General features: G+C 37.3%; 1 long non-coding RNA gene across 1 annotated transcript in view; it reads right to left on the bottom strand.

The window, feature by feature from the left end:
- The window catches only part of LOC125123346 (uncharacterized), a 277,948-nt gene extending 266,943 nt beyond the window's left edge, over positions 1-11,005 (bottom strand). Inside the window, exon 1 of the long non-coding RNA XR_007134034.1 lies at positions 10,710-11,005. This is a non-coding gene — a long non-coding RNA (uncharacterized LOC125123346). The remainder of the gene's footprint in view (positions 1-10,709) is intronic.
- Between the last annotated feature and the right edge of the window lie 2,067 nt (positions 11,006-13,072).

The following is a 13,072-nucleotide window of genomic DNA, read 5'->3' as shown; positions in this document are numbered from 1 at the left end:
ATGAGTTTTATCTCATTTGTTCTCTCATCAGAATTTAACAAAATTGATCACCCCCTCCTCTTTTCCTCACTTTGCTTTCATGTCCACATTAATTTTCTTCCCAACTCACTGGCTATGCTCCCTATGAGATCTTACTACTGGGATACCCCAGAGCTCAGAACTTAGACACCTCCTCTTTGCAGCTGGTAATTGTGTCTTTTAGTGACCTCATTCAGTCTCACAGCTCCCAATAACATCTATTCCGCTGGCCCCGCCTCTGACCACAAAATCAGATTAAAAACTACCTATTTGATACCTAATACACATCCAAGCAGCGATATCTCCACTTCATAGTATCCAGAATCCTGACCTTCCCCTCCAAAAGTTGCTCTTCTCACTGAGTTATATGGAATGATGGGCCAATGTGGACCTGCTGTATAGCACAGGGAACTCCACCAAATATTCTGTGATAGTCTGTATGTGAAAAGAATTTGAAAGAGGAGTTCCCATTGTGGCTCAGTGGTTAACAAACCCGACTAGTACCCATGAGGTTACGGGTTCGATCCCTGGCCTCACTCAGTGGGTTAAGGATCCTGTGTTGCCATGAGCTGTGGTATATGTCACAGATTAGACTCGGATCTGGCATTGCTGTGGCTGTGGCAGAGCCAGCAGCTACAGCTCCAGTTCAGCCCCTAGACTGGGGACTTCCATATGGCAAGGGTGAGGCCCTAAAAAGATAAAAGAAAAAATAATAATAATAATAATTTAAAAAATAATCTGTAAGAGAATGGATGTGTATACATGTACAGATGAATCACTTTGATGGACAGCAGAAATTGTCAAACATTGTAAATCCACTATACTTAAATAAAACTTTTAAAAATGAAAAAAAAAATACTGTTCTTCTGACCTCCTATCTTAGTTAATGACAATTCCACTGTTCTTTTTCTTATTTCAAAAAAAAAATTTTTTTCTTTTTAGGGCCACACCTGCAGCATATGGAAGTTTCTGGGCCAAGGGCTGAATCAGAGCTGCAGCTGCCTACCCACACCACAGCCACAGCAACACTGGATCCAAGCCACATCTGCAACCTACACTGCACTTTGCAAGCCATGCCAGATCCTCAACCCACTGAGCAAGGTCAGGGATCGAACCACATCCTCACGGACACTATGTCAAGTTCTTAATCCACTGAGCTGCAAAGGGAACTCTGCAAATCCAGTTTTCCAGTTGATAGGAACAAAAGATCTCAGAGTCACTCTTGACTTTCTCTTTCTCTCATGCCCATTTCCACTCTGGCCCAAATCCCATCAACTCCATCTTCAAAATATACCGAGAATTTCACTACTTCTCACTACCTTCGCTGTCACTTTCCTGGTTCAAGGCACCTTCAACCAGCCACGATTACTAAAAGAGCCTCTTAATTGATCTAACTGCTTTAACCTTTGCCTCCACAGTCTATTTTTAACACAGAAGCCAAAATTTGTCCAATCACATCACTAATCCAGTAAAACTTTTCCAAAGGATAAAAGCTGGAGTCCTCTTGTGGCTCAGTGGGTTAAGGATCTGGCCTTGTCACTGTAGTGGCTTGGGTCACTGCCATGGCAAGTGTTTGATCCTTGGCCCAGGAACTTCCATATGCCATGGGCATGGCAAAAACAAAAACAAAACCAAAACCCTCAAAGAGTAAAAGCCAAAGTATATATAATGCTGCATAAAATCCTACACAGTCTGTAACTCTGGACTTCTTTTTTTACTTCACCTATGGTACTTTCCTCTTATTACACTCTACCCTCTCTAATCTCCCTGCTGCATCTAGAATATTCCTGGCATGCTCACACCATAGAGCATTTGCTCTTTCCCTCTCATTTGGAAAGTTCCTGCCCCAGAAATCTACACTGATTCCTCCCTTACCTCTTTTGTGTCTTAGCCCACATCATCTTTTTAGCGATGTCTTCCCTGGTTACCCTGTTTATAATTTCAACTCTTTCCATCCCAAACCACTCTATTCCTGCTGTATTTTTCTTCAACATGCATGACATTTTCTAACTAACTGTGTAATCTACTTATTTGTTTTGTTTAATGTTTAACTCCCTGCTAGAATATAAAGCCCGCAAGCACATATTTTTATCTTTTAGTTTACTACTAAATTTCTGGCACTAAATTAGTGCCTAGAGCATGGTATTCACATCATAAATATTTATGAATGAATGAAACTTAATGGGAAACCAATAAACTAAAGTAGGTCACACAGCAGTCAGAAGTTGATGGACAACATGGTAGGGAAGAGAAGAGAGAAACTGGAAACCATATCCTTCTACTTGCATAGATACCAATCTCAACTTGGCCGTGAGATCAGCCTACCCCACTAGAGCCAGTTAAAACTCCCTTGGGTGACAAGATGTCATAGTGTGAATAAAGATTAAATCCTAGTTACCTCTGATCTAGTCAGGGCAATCTATTACCTACTGAAAGGAGGAAAGGGCCAAGGACTTAGATCAGAAACTTTGACAAACCAGTGTCTATATAGAACTTTATACATTAAAATTGTACCATATTTTTCAATAGTTTTAGAAGGTTAATCTCTGATCTTACATTCCAATAGATAGGTAACAATACAGCAGCAAACAAAAATCAGAACAAAAGCAGACACGAGTTTAATAGCTGTGCTTTTAGAAATTCTAAATATCACAGGAGAATGGGATCAAAGTCATCCAATAGCTAATAGCAGCTACTTTAGATTTGGTAGGTCATAGATTCTTGACAATTTTTAAATATGAGGACAGTATTCTAAATATAAGTCTCTTGAGAAAACAGGAACAGTACTTTTGAACATAGAGAATATAATTTGAACACTCAGAAATATTGCTGGTCCTTCATAGTCCCTGTTTTCCTGAAGATTCCTTGATTTGTAATAGCTAAAAATTGGAAACAGCTCAAATGCCCATTAGTAAGTGAATGGATAAATGAATTGATATATTCATACAACAGAAAGCCACTACAATGGAATACCACTACTCAGTGAGAAAAAGGAATGAACTATTGATATATGCAACAACATGGATAAATAGCAGAATAATTAGGCAGAGTGAAAAAAGTCCAGACCAAAAAAAGATTTTAAAAATTACAGTAAATGCTGTTTAAATTAACCTTGCTTATTCGTATTTTGCTGTCTTAAAGTTGTAGCCCTGAAACTCTTCAAATACTGCAGGAAGATTCCATACATTATATTAAATTATTCCATTTATATAAAACTCTAGAACATGTAAATCAATGTCTAGTGACAGAAAGCAGATTTTTAGTTTCCTGGAAACTAGCAAGGGTGCAGGGGAAAAGGGAGGAATTGGAAAAAAGAGGAAATTTTGGGCAATCAGTATGTTCACTATTTTGTTTGTAGTATAGTTTTATAAGTAAATACATATGTCAAAGCTTGCCAAATGCTTTGCTTTAAATATGAGTAGTTTACTATATGTCAAATTATTCCTCAATTAAGCTGTAAGAAAAAGGAGGAGGAGAAAGGAAGGAGAAAGCAGTTAAGTGGTATTAACTAGAGATAAAGTTTGGATGTCATTACCTCATAGATGGCACTCAGAGCTTGGGAATGAATGAAATCACCTAGGGAGAGATTAGTCAGAAAAGGCAAGAGGGCCTAGGATACTGTTTTAGGAAACACCAAAATTTAGAAGTTTAGGATGAAGAGGATCATGACACATTCATTGGTTTTCTCAAATTGTTTTAAGCCAACCAGTAAATCATCTGATCATCATTTTATTCATTAGAGTAGGAATACAGGTCCACTTAATGCAGCTTGTAACTTAACAATTACTGTGTCTTTTTATACTTGTTCCTATTCATTAGTCCATAGCATTTAACATGATTATTGTTGATATTGACAGACGTAATCTTTTGCTTTTTCCTTAAAGTTATTATTTTAAGGTTTTGTTCAGAACTCTATAGTGAAAATGTTTTATTTCTATGAAATTTTCTGATATGTTCTGAAGATACAATGCATTCTAACTTAATGTTCAACTAAAAACATTATATTTTGCATGTGTCATCAATAGCATACAGAATATAAAGTATTCACAGAAACGAAAATGTGAACTTTGTCATCCTAATTGGTATTTATGAGATATGTGTCAGTGTATCCTAAAGCAAGCTTGAGTTCAAAGATACGTAAATTTTGTGTTTAAGCTTAATGTAAATTATTTCAAGTGACAATTTACATGAACTTTGTCCATTTCTTTATTTCTATTTTGTTATATTAAACACTGAAAACTTCTAAACACTTTAGGAATTTTTTAGGTTAAAATTTCCTATTTATACCAGAAAGCTTTATTTTCAAAAACAAAAACAAAGTCCAACGCATCTCTTCCCTGAGTCTTCTCTCCAGCTCAGGCTACTCACTCTGCTTCTTCCTATTAGCCAATATTTCTGAAAGTGTTGTTTATGCTCACCGGCTCTCCTTTCCACCCCTCTCAGCCATTCTGTCTTCTCTAACAGCAGTTCTCTCAAAATCTACCATGAAATCGTGCTCACTGGTTTTCCGGAGCTCTCCTCTGGTCTCACTGTTACTTGAGCTCACTGCAACATTTGACACTGCAGATGGCTCCATTCTTCTCACAACTTCCCCCCACGCCCACTCCACCCCCCACCCCCCACGATAAACAACACCTTTTATTTCTCCTTCTAGGATCCTATCTCCCCTTACTTTGCTGGCTTATCCTTTTCAGTTTCTGAGTTTTTCATTCTCAGATTAAATTTTGAATTTGCATGCTTCTATTTTTCTACCCTTTTCTTTCTCTCCCCTCTTCTTGGACAATCCTTATCCTCATCCATGTTTTTCCCTGTAGCTTCCTAAATTATTTGAGTTTTCATGAAGGAAAGACTTCTCCCTCTTGGAGCCAAAAAAGTCTTGCTTCCTTCAGTTTCTTGGCTATCTCACCCAGGACCTGGTAGACTCAAGAAAATGTGTAATTCTTAATGGCTTAGAAGCCATGTCTAGTCAACAACAAGCAGGTCTGTTAGCAAAGAATAAACCCTACTAAATGATTATGTTGTGATACTGTTTAAAGTGACCATTGAACAATGAGTTCCAATTTTTAACAAATGTATTTGAGGAATAGTTTTCAGGCAAAGAGACAAACAAAAGCTTGTGGTTGTCAGTTACAGAGCAGTATATAATAAAAGTTGTGGGAAAAGGCAATAGAAAGTAAAATTTGAGAAAGTGTATGAACGTCTCACTTGGCCCAGAGCAAGGGCTCATTCTATGTGAATTTCATCAACATCCTGTCTAGTTGAAAGTAAACAAAAGTAAATCAAGGTATTATTTGCCACCAGAATATAGAACTAGAAGTTGAAGACTAGAGTTCTATTCCTAGTGTTTGTGATTTTCACTGTTCTAGATGAAGCCAACTTAAAGTGCTGACACTTTTTGAATATAAATCTCTTTGGACCAAACCCAAGATATATCTACAGTGAGGTCCATTTTAGTGGTTAGGGAACCCAGAGGATTTGGAAAGGCTTTATTCTTGTAGGTGCCACTAATGGAAGAAGGTGTTATTGTGACAAAAGCAATTTCTCTTCATTTCTAAATCAAATTGTTCACTGAAAAAACTCTTCATTAAAATCAGTTTATGGGTAATAGAGTAAGTGTATATAATTTGTATCCATATGTTCCATAAGCATGTAAAATAAGCCTGTATAATCTAATTTTTTTAATTTCATAGGAATACTTTGAGTTTTCTAAATAAAATTTCAGTGCTTATAGTTGTTATTATCTGAAGCTTTATATGGATCTCGATCTTTTAATGTCCATCAAAATATTCCAACTGTGCATTTGGTAAAGAAAAAGGTGGTATGGTGTGGGTGTGGGGAGGGAAGAGAGAAAATATAAAAGAGAGAATGGATTAAGAGATGATTTAATTATTCAATTAATTTTGTACATAAGATAAAATGATGTGTGGATCATAAAAAAAATATATTAAAAGTTTTAGGGGAGCTCCCATTGTGGCTCAGTGGGTTATAAGCCTGACTAATATCCATGAGGATGCGGGTTCATCTTCTGGACCCACTCAGTGGGTTGGGGATCCAGCATTGCCATGAATTGTGGTGTAGGTTGCAGACACAGCTGGATCCCTCATTGCCATGGCTGTGGTGTAGGCTGGCAGCTGTAGCTCCTATTCCACCCTTAGCCTGGGAACTTCCATATGCTACACATACAATGCTAAAAAGCAAAAAAATAAAATAATAAAATAAAGTAAAATAAGAAGAGGAAGGAAAGAAAGAAAAAAAGATTTACTACACATAAAATTTCAGTTACAAATTTTTTAACTGCTTAAAGATCTCCATATTCACATGCAGAAATACTTGTATACTGCTCATTACATTTTCAGTAATATACCTGCTCTCTTATTTTTTACTTTGTGATCATTTTTATATCTGAATCACATGAAAACACTCAGTGAGCTCTCCTCATGAAATTATTTTTAAACCTATTTCTCTCTCAGGACTTCCTCTTATTTATCAAACAGCAGATAACATCAGTGTGTACATACAGTTAAAAGAAAGACATTCTGTTTATTTTTCTTTGATGGTGCTTTACTAGAAATGAATTATATCCGTAGTTTTAAGATGAGAACAGAAAATAATAAATCTTAGAGACTGCAAGTACAGAGCAGGCAGGTCAACGACATTTATAAAGAACATCATGTTAAATGGTTGTCCATTAATGCATTTCTGAGCATATTACTTGGCAGACACACTTAGAACATAGGGAAGGATTTTATTTCAATTCCTGTGAAGATTCTCCAGGGTCACTCTCTGTGTATAGGATGAGAGGTCATTGTAGTTAGTCAATACATTTTCTACTACTAATTTTCTCTACTGTTTTCTCTACTAATAAGATTGAAGTATATTGTTTCAATGTTTTATGTTTCAAGATCTTAAAAAGGGTAAGGATGTTAAACCTCACAATTAAGGAAAACCCTAGGGCACTTGAGGGCCTTCCCTGTAGAAACATGTCTTATCAAACATGTCTTGAACTGATGTCTAATATCTATAGTGGCTTCTACCAGAAGGAAACTGGAGTGACAGGGGCATGGTAATACTGAAAGTAAACTTCTCAGCTAATCAACAGATGCAAACCTCCCATGGGATTCTAATGGCTTGGGCTTTCATCAGGGCTTTATCATCCTAGAAGTATAGCTCCTTCATTTTGAAAAGGATACTGAAGTGCCCCACTCTCCAATTTTTTTCAGAAGTGTTAACTTAGAGTGACAGAAAGTAGAAGGTTGATTGTGAGATTCCAGGAAGAGCAGTAATCTGACCTATTGCTCTTTAAGGTACTGCTGATTTCCTTCCAAAAGAATAGCGAAAAGGGTATTTGCATTCATGTATTCATGTGTGTATATATGTATTTCTTTTATACTCTGCTGGTTCAAGTACGCCAAAGACTTCTGCCGTAAACAAATGATTGTCAAAGCACAGCATTTATAGAGAAAGAAAACAATTACTAACCTTTGCAATTTGTTGCTGTTGGGTGATTTATTAAGCTTGTGTATTAGAAATTCAGAATTCTTACACTGCATTAGTTGAATACTCCTCTACTTCTCTTTATAATACATACTTTTTTTGAAAAAAGGAAAGAGTCTGTTTTTGTCAATATGGTGATGAGGGGAAAATCACTCAAAGAAAACCTAAAGCTTGGAAAAATACTCAGAATTACTTTTTCCCAATTTCAGAGTTTAAATATACTTTCCTTTTCTCAGAAAAATAATTTTTGAATTAATTTAAAAATGTCCAAAATGGTTTATGTATTGGTCCAGTTTCTTATTTTACCATGATGATTTTTAACGTTCTTCCTAAGTTTATACCATTGATGTACCTTTAAAACAGTAGTAAACTAGTGCCAACTAAAAATTTTCACTTGCCATCTGCCTCTACAAGGATTAAGTCCCTAGTCGCTGTAGTCACTGACCTTCAACACATGCTGGAAGGAGTTCAGGGTAGAGATCAGGAATGAGGCACTCTATGCTCTGGGGAAAACTGGTAGAAGAGGCTTTCAGATAGGTATTTTCAGAAGAAGATTCTATAAGCCCGTTTTTTTGCATCTTCTCATATCTAGAAAAGCACTAAAATCATTAACAAAGACATCTGCTGGTTCCTCGTGAAAAGCAGTAACTGTCACAAGACTAGCCGAAATCTTCTGCCAAAGTGTGTGCTTGACTGCACTACCCCCCTTCACCAGAATCACATATATACTGACCTCCCAACCTACTCCTTTAGAGCAGTTGCTCAGAGCTATCTGAGAGGCTGTCTTCTTGGCTAATATCCTCATTTTTTCCCAGGTAAAACTTAACTCATAATTCTCACATTATGGGTTGTTTTTTTGTTTTGTTTTGTTTTGTTTTTTCAGTTGACAGGTTGTAAATGTTGATTATTTAGGAAAAAGTGTGCAGGGTGATGGTTGAGCAGGATGTAGAAAAGGGAGACAGAGGCTAAAAGTTGGCTGAAATGGAAATAAAATGATTGCTAGCATAAGATCCAGCTCCCCTTGCTTCGGCTAGATATACTTACAACAACTCTAGTTAAATCTTTCTCCACCCTGCCCTCACCCTTAGTTTCAGGCTTTGACTCATGGTGGCTGATTGCTCCCCAGGTAATTATTCTCCTTCAGATTTCAGCCTTGATGATCTGGTAGAGGTTCCAGGCAATGTACTCAAGGCTTGCCTTTATCCGCCACTTGGAATTTCTTTGCATTCCCTGAAAAAAATACTTTTTTTTTTTTAAATGTACTTTTTTTTCATGTGATGAGTTCTTGATGCTTTTAAGGTTGTTACCTATCACTTTTGGAAATTTTCTGAGGAAACATTAGGAAGTTAATTCTTGACTGCTTAGGCATTTATGGTTACCTAGGGCCTACAAAATTCCTGGGCCAGGGAAGCTGTAACTGAGAGGATGACCACACTGATTCAATGGCTGTGTGTTTTATATACATAAAGTGAACTTTAAGGAGCCCTCTGATAGAAATTTTGGGAAAAGAATATTGAGTTAGAAATGGTAAACATTCTGAAAATAAAGCAGCATTGTCTTAGAAATGCAAGAAGGCAGAGGCAAAATATATGATTTGAATCATTAACAATACAAGTAATGACCAGAAAACCAGTATTTTCAGGTAAGATATATGTCCCCTTTATCATGAGTTTTAGTCATCTGAATGTTTATGTTCCTAAGTCTAGTTGTATTTTCTACTAGTTCCAAGGGTGGGATTGTGCACCACTTTTACTGACGTTGGATGGTAATATTCAGGCACCCATCTATTTTTACTTTATTAAATAGAACCATTTACGAATACCAATTCTAAACTTACAAGCCCTGAAAGCAAGATAAAGATTTCGTAGTGATTTTTATTGTATGTTATTTTTTCGTAGTGATTGATTTTAGAAGACACAAATGGTTTTGCTACAGTATGTGTTACTATCTTTACAGTTTCTAGTGTTGACTGAAAAAAAAAGCACAGCATTAGAGTTGTGAGTTGTTTTATGTGGGAAAAAATGAGGTCTATAGTCCTCTCAGATAGCTCTGAGGAACTTCTCCAAAGAGGTAGGTTGGGAGCTCAGTGTATATGTGATTCTGGTGAAGGGGGTGGTATAGTTAAGCACACATTTTGGCAGAAGATTGCAGCTGGTCTTGTGAAGGTTACTGCTGGTCCTGAGAGCAGATGTCTTTGTTAATGATTTTAGGAACAGAAGCACCAAGGTTCTGAAAAGAGGGGTGCTCAGGGTGACTGAGAACCAATGCTAATATACTTATATATTAGGTCCTTGTTTATCTATTTCATAGTCATTGTATCTCTTAATCCCAAACTCCTAATTTATCCCTCCCCCACCCTACCTCCTGTGGTATCCATAAACTTGCTTTCTAACTCTGTGAGTCTATTTCCATTTTATAAATAAGTTCATTTGGATCATTTTTTAGATTCCACATACAAATGATACATGATATTTTAGATTCCACATATAAAATGACTTATTTCAGTTAGTATGATAATCTCTATATCCATCCATGTTACTGCAAATGGCATTATTCCATGATTGCAAATATTGAATCATACAGCATTTTTAGATGATGATTAAATGACCATTTAAAATAGCCATGCACGCTGTATTTGCCAGAAGGCTAACAAAAATCTTCCACATGATACTGATTCCACCCCAAGTTTAAAACTCCTGAGGGTAAATTAAAAAAAAAAAAAAAAAGAGGATATCTGCTGTGCAAGGACTGTGTCTTTTTGGAATTGCCAACTTAATTGCTTTAATTTGCTTTTTGAACTTAAAGATAGACTTTTAGAATGAAACAAAAAAGAAGAAAGTCTTCTAAAAATCAAGGAATCAGTAAAACTTCAGTTATGTTTTCTGGCCATCATTTGGCTTTTAAAATCCTGATAACCTTTCCTTGAAAAATAGAGCATTTCCTCTTGTTTAGCCCACTTCCTTCTCAGATAGGACATTTGGGAACCCAGCCTCTGACTCTTTTCATTCACACCATCCAGGATCCCATGTAAAGCAGGGCTGTGTGGCACTGCCACACCCCAATTAAGAAACCCTGTAAGGTTGTGCTTCCTATCATTCTTGGGCCAATGCCTTCACCAAATTCTGTTTTGAAAAGCATTTATTTTATTTTTTTTTTTTTTGTTTTGTTTTGTTTTTTTATGTTTTTTTTCCACTTACCTTGTGAAGTCTCATCCCCATGACATTTGACAGTAGCTTTGGGTGTAGTCCAACTCTCAAAAAGAGAAAGCAGCACGCAGCAGTTAGGGAGGTGAGTTTCTGTGGGGCAGACAGGTTGAGTAATCTAACACAGAGCGTGCCAAGTTCAGGTGAGCCTCGAAGACTAAAACTGAGAAGCCAGCGGTGGTGGCAGTGGGCTAGCAGGCAGTGAAATGTTTCCACTATACCCATGTATGGAGTAGTGAAGCATTTAGACCACTCAATTTTCTTTACCTACAGAGTTCTGCCTTTTAAAACTATTTCTTCTAATTTACGAAGACTATTATAAGACTGTATTATTGAGAAAGGGGCAGCTTCTTCCTGTAAGGTGTATCATTCAGGAACCATTACATGCATCCCTTACAATGCATTGCTGTAGCACCTTCTAAGGCAACTTTAGGAGAGCTTCCCTCGTATATTTTTCCTTGGATTCCACACAATACTAGCACAATGTGTTCACATCAGTTGAAGGTAGGCATGCATGTGTCATTTGCTTGCCTGTTCATCCATTCATCCATTTATTCATTCATCTAATTTATTAGACATAAGTTGAACTTCTCTTCTTTATATTCTGAGTATATAACCACAAATAAGATATAGTCCCTGCCCTCGATGTCCAGTTGGGAAAAGAAACCTGAGCAAGTAACTGTGACTTCCATGTGAGAGCAAGGATTATAAGAGTTTGTATAGAATACAGGGATCCTGAACAGAGAAATGGCTGCTCTCACTGGGGTGGAAGAACTGGTCAAAGGAGATCTTTTTAACAGTTGTAAATAGGATTGCATGGGCATTTTACATACAAGGAAATGCATTCTCATCCAGAAACCTCACTTATGCAAAGATCTAGAGACACAAGATAGTACAGCAGCTAGTTCCATATTGATGGAGCCTAGAGGACTGTGACAAGGGATGAGACAGATATTAACAAGATGACTTAATATCAGGAGGCATTGCTCTCACAGAGCAAAAATAAATGGCAAGCATATCCACGTAATACTTCCTAAGAAATAGGCTGATCACTCTAAAGAAAAATGTTAATGAAATGCATTGAGGTACTTTCAACACTATAACTCATGCCAGAAAAAAATACATATATATATATGTTAACAGATTTCCACAGTGGTACATGTTCTAAGTGCTACCACATGAAGCAGAAATATATTATAAAACACTAAAATTTCTACTTTATTTTCATTTATCATAATGACAGGAAGCTAAGAGAAAATTATAGCATCCGTAATAGTGTCTGACATACAGTAAGCACTCAATAACTACATGTTGATGGAAGTCCCACATAAGGCTGCATTTGGCATACTGAGAAAAACTTTGGGTAGTGACCCTGGCTCTCCAGCTTGTAATTGCTACTGCTTTTTTAATAACTAGAGTCTTTTTCCCTTGGGATCCCTGGAGATGCATTCACTAGGTCTCTTTTTAGTCCCTACTGCTAACCAACCTCTCTATCTCACACAGAACTGGAGATACTTGAAAATGTTGTCTCAAGCTGTGTCTGGGCAGGTTGGAAAGACAGAGTCATCAGGTTACTGGCCTTGTTACTTGCAAACAAAAGGAGCAGAGGTGCAGTTGCCACCATCACAGCAGTTCAGAACGTACAAATCAAAAAGGGAAAAGCAAGAGCTCCAGAAGCCACCACAAGAAAGAAGCAGAGGCCCATTTCCTCTGTGCTCTCTGCTCTCCACTATTTGGGTGCACATGGTTAAAGGGTGGGGCGGTGATAACAGCAAAGGAAGTGCAAGAGAGAGAAGAAAGGGTGTAGTTAATGAATGTGTCTGCTTAACAGGGGGAATCTAGGGTAGTGACACAGGATCTCAGGGCCAGACCCAGATACCGTTTGAAACAACAGAAATGTCTCTCTAGATGCTCTCCTGCCTCTGCTTAGCTCCACACTTCTCCACCTGCTGCCTGTCACTCCTGCTTTCTTCTGGACCTCTTTAGAACCCCTTTCTGGAGACCCCCTTCCAGACCTCTCTGTTCTGCAACTATCTCACTTAACTCTCTTTTCATGAAAATGAATCAAAGCACACAGAAACTATGAATTCGATGGCATTTTAGAGACCATTCAACTCAAACCCCTCATTTCATAGTTGAGGAAACATGAGACAAAAAAAGACTAGCTTCTCATACAAAACCATTAAACTCAAATCCCTCATTGCATATTTGAAGAAACATGAGAGAGGAAAAGACTAGCTTCTCATCCAAAACCATATCTCTGGTGTGTGGCTGAAATGAACTTCTGTCTTTCAATAGCTTTGTCTCCCCCACACACACCCACCATCTGCCAAGCCAAAGCTCCATTCTACCATATC

Source organism: Phacochoerus africanus, chromosome 3 (genome assembly GCF_016906955.1).
Source record: "Phacochoerus africanus isolate WHEZ1 chromosome 3, ROS_Pafr_v1, whole genome shotgun sequence".
NCBI classification, from domain to species: domain Eukaryota; kingdom Metazoa; phylum Chordata; class Mammalia; order Artiodactyla; family Suidae; genus Phacochoerus; species Phacochoerus africanus.
This window is presented reverse-complemented; position numbering and strand designations above follow the sequence as displayed.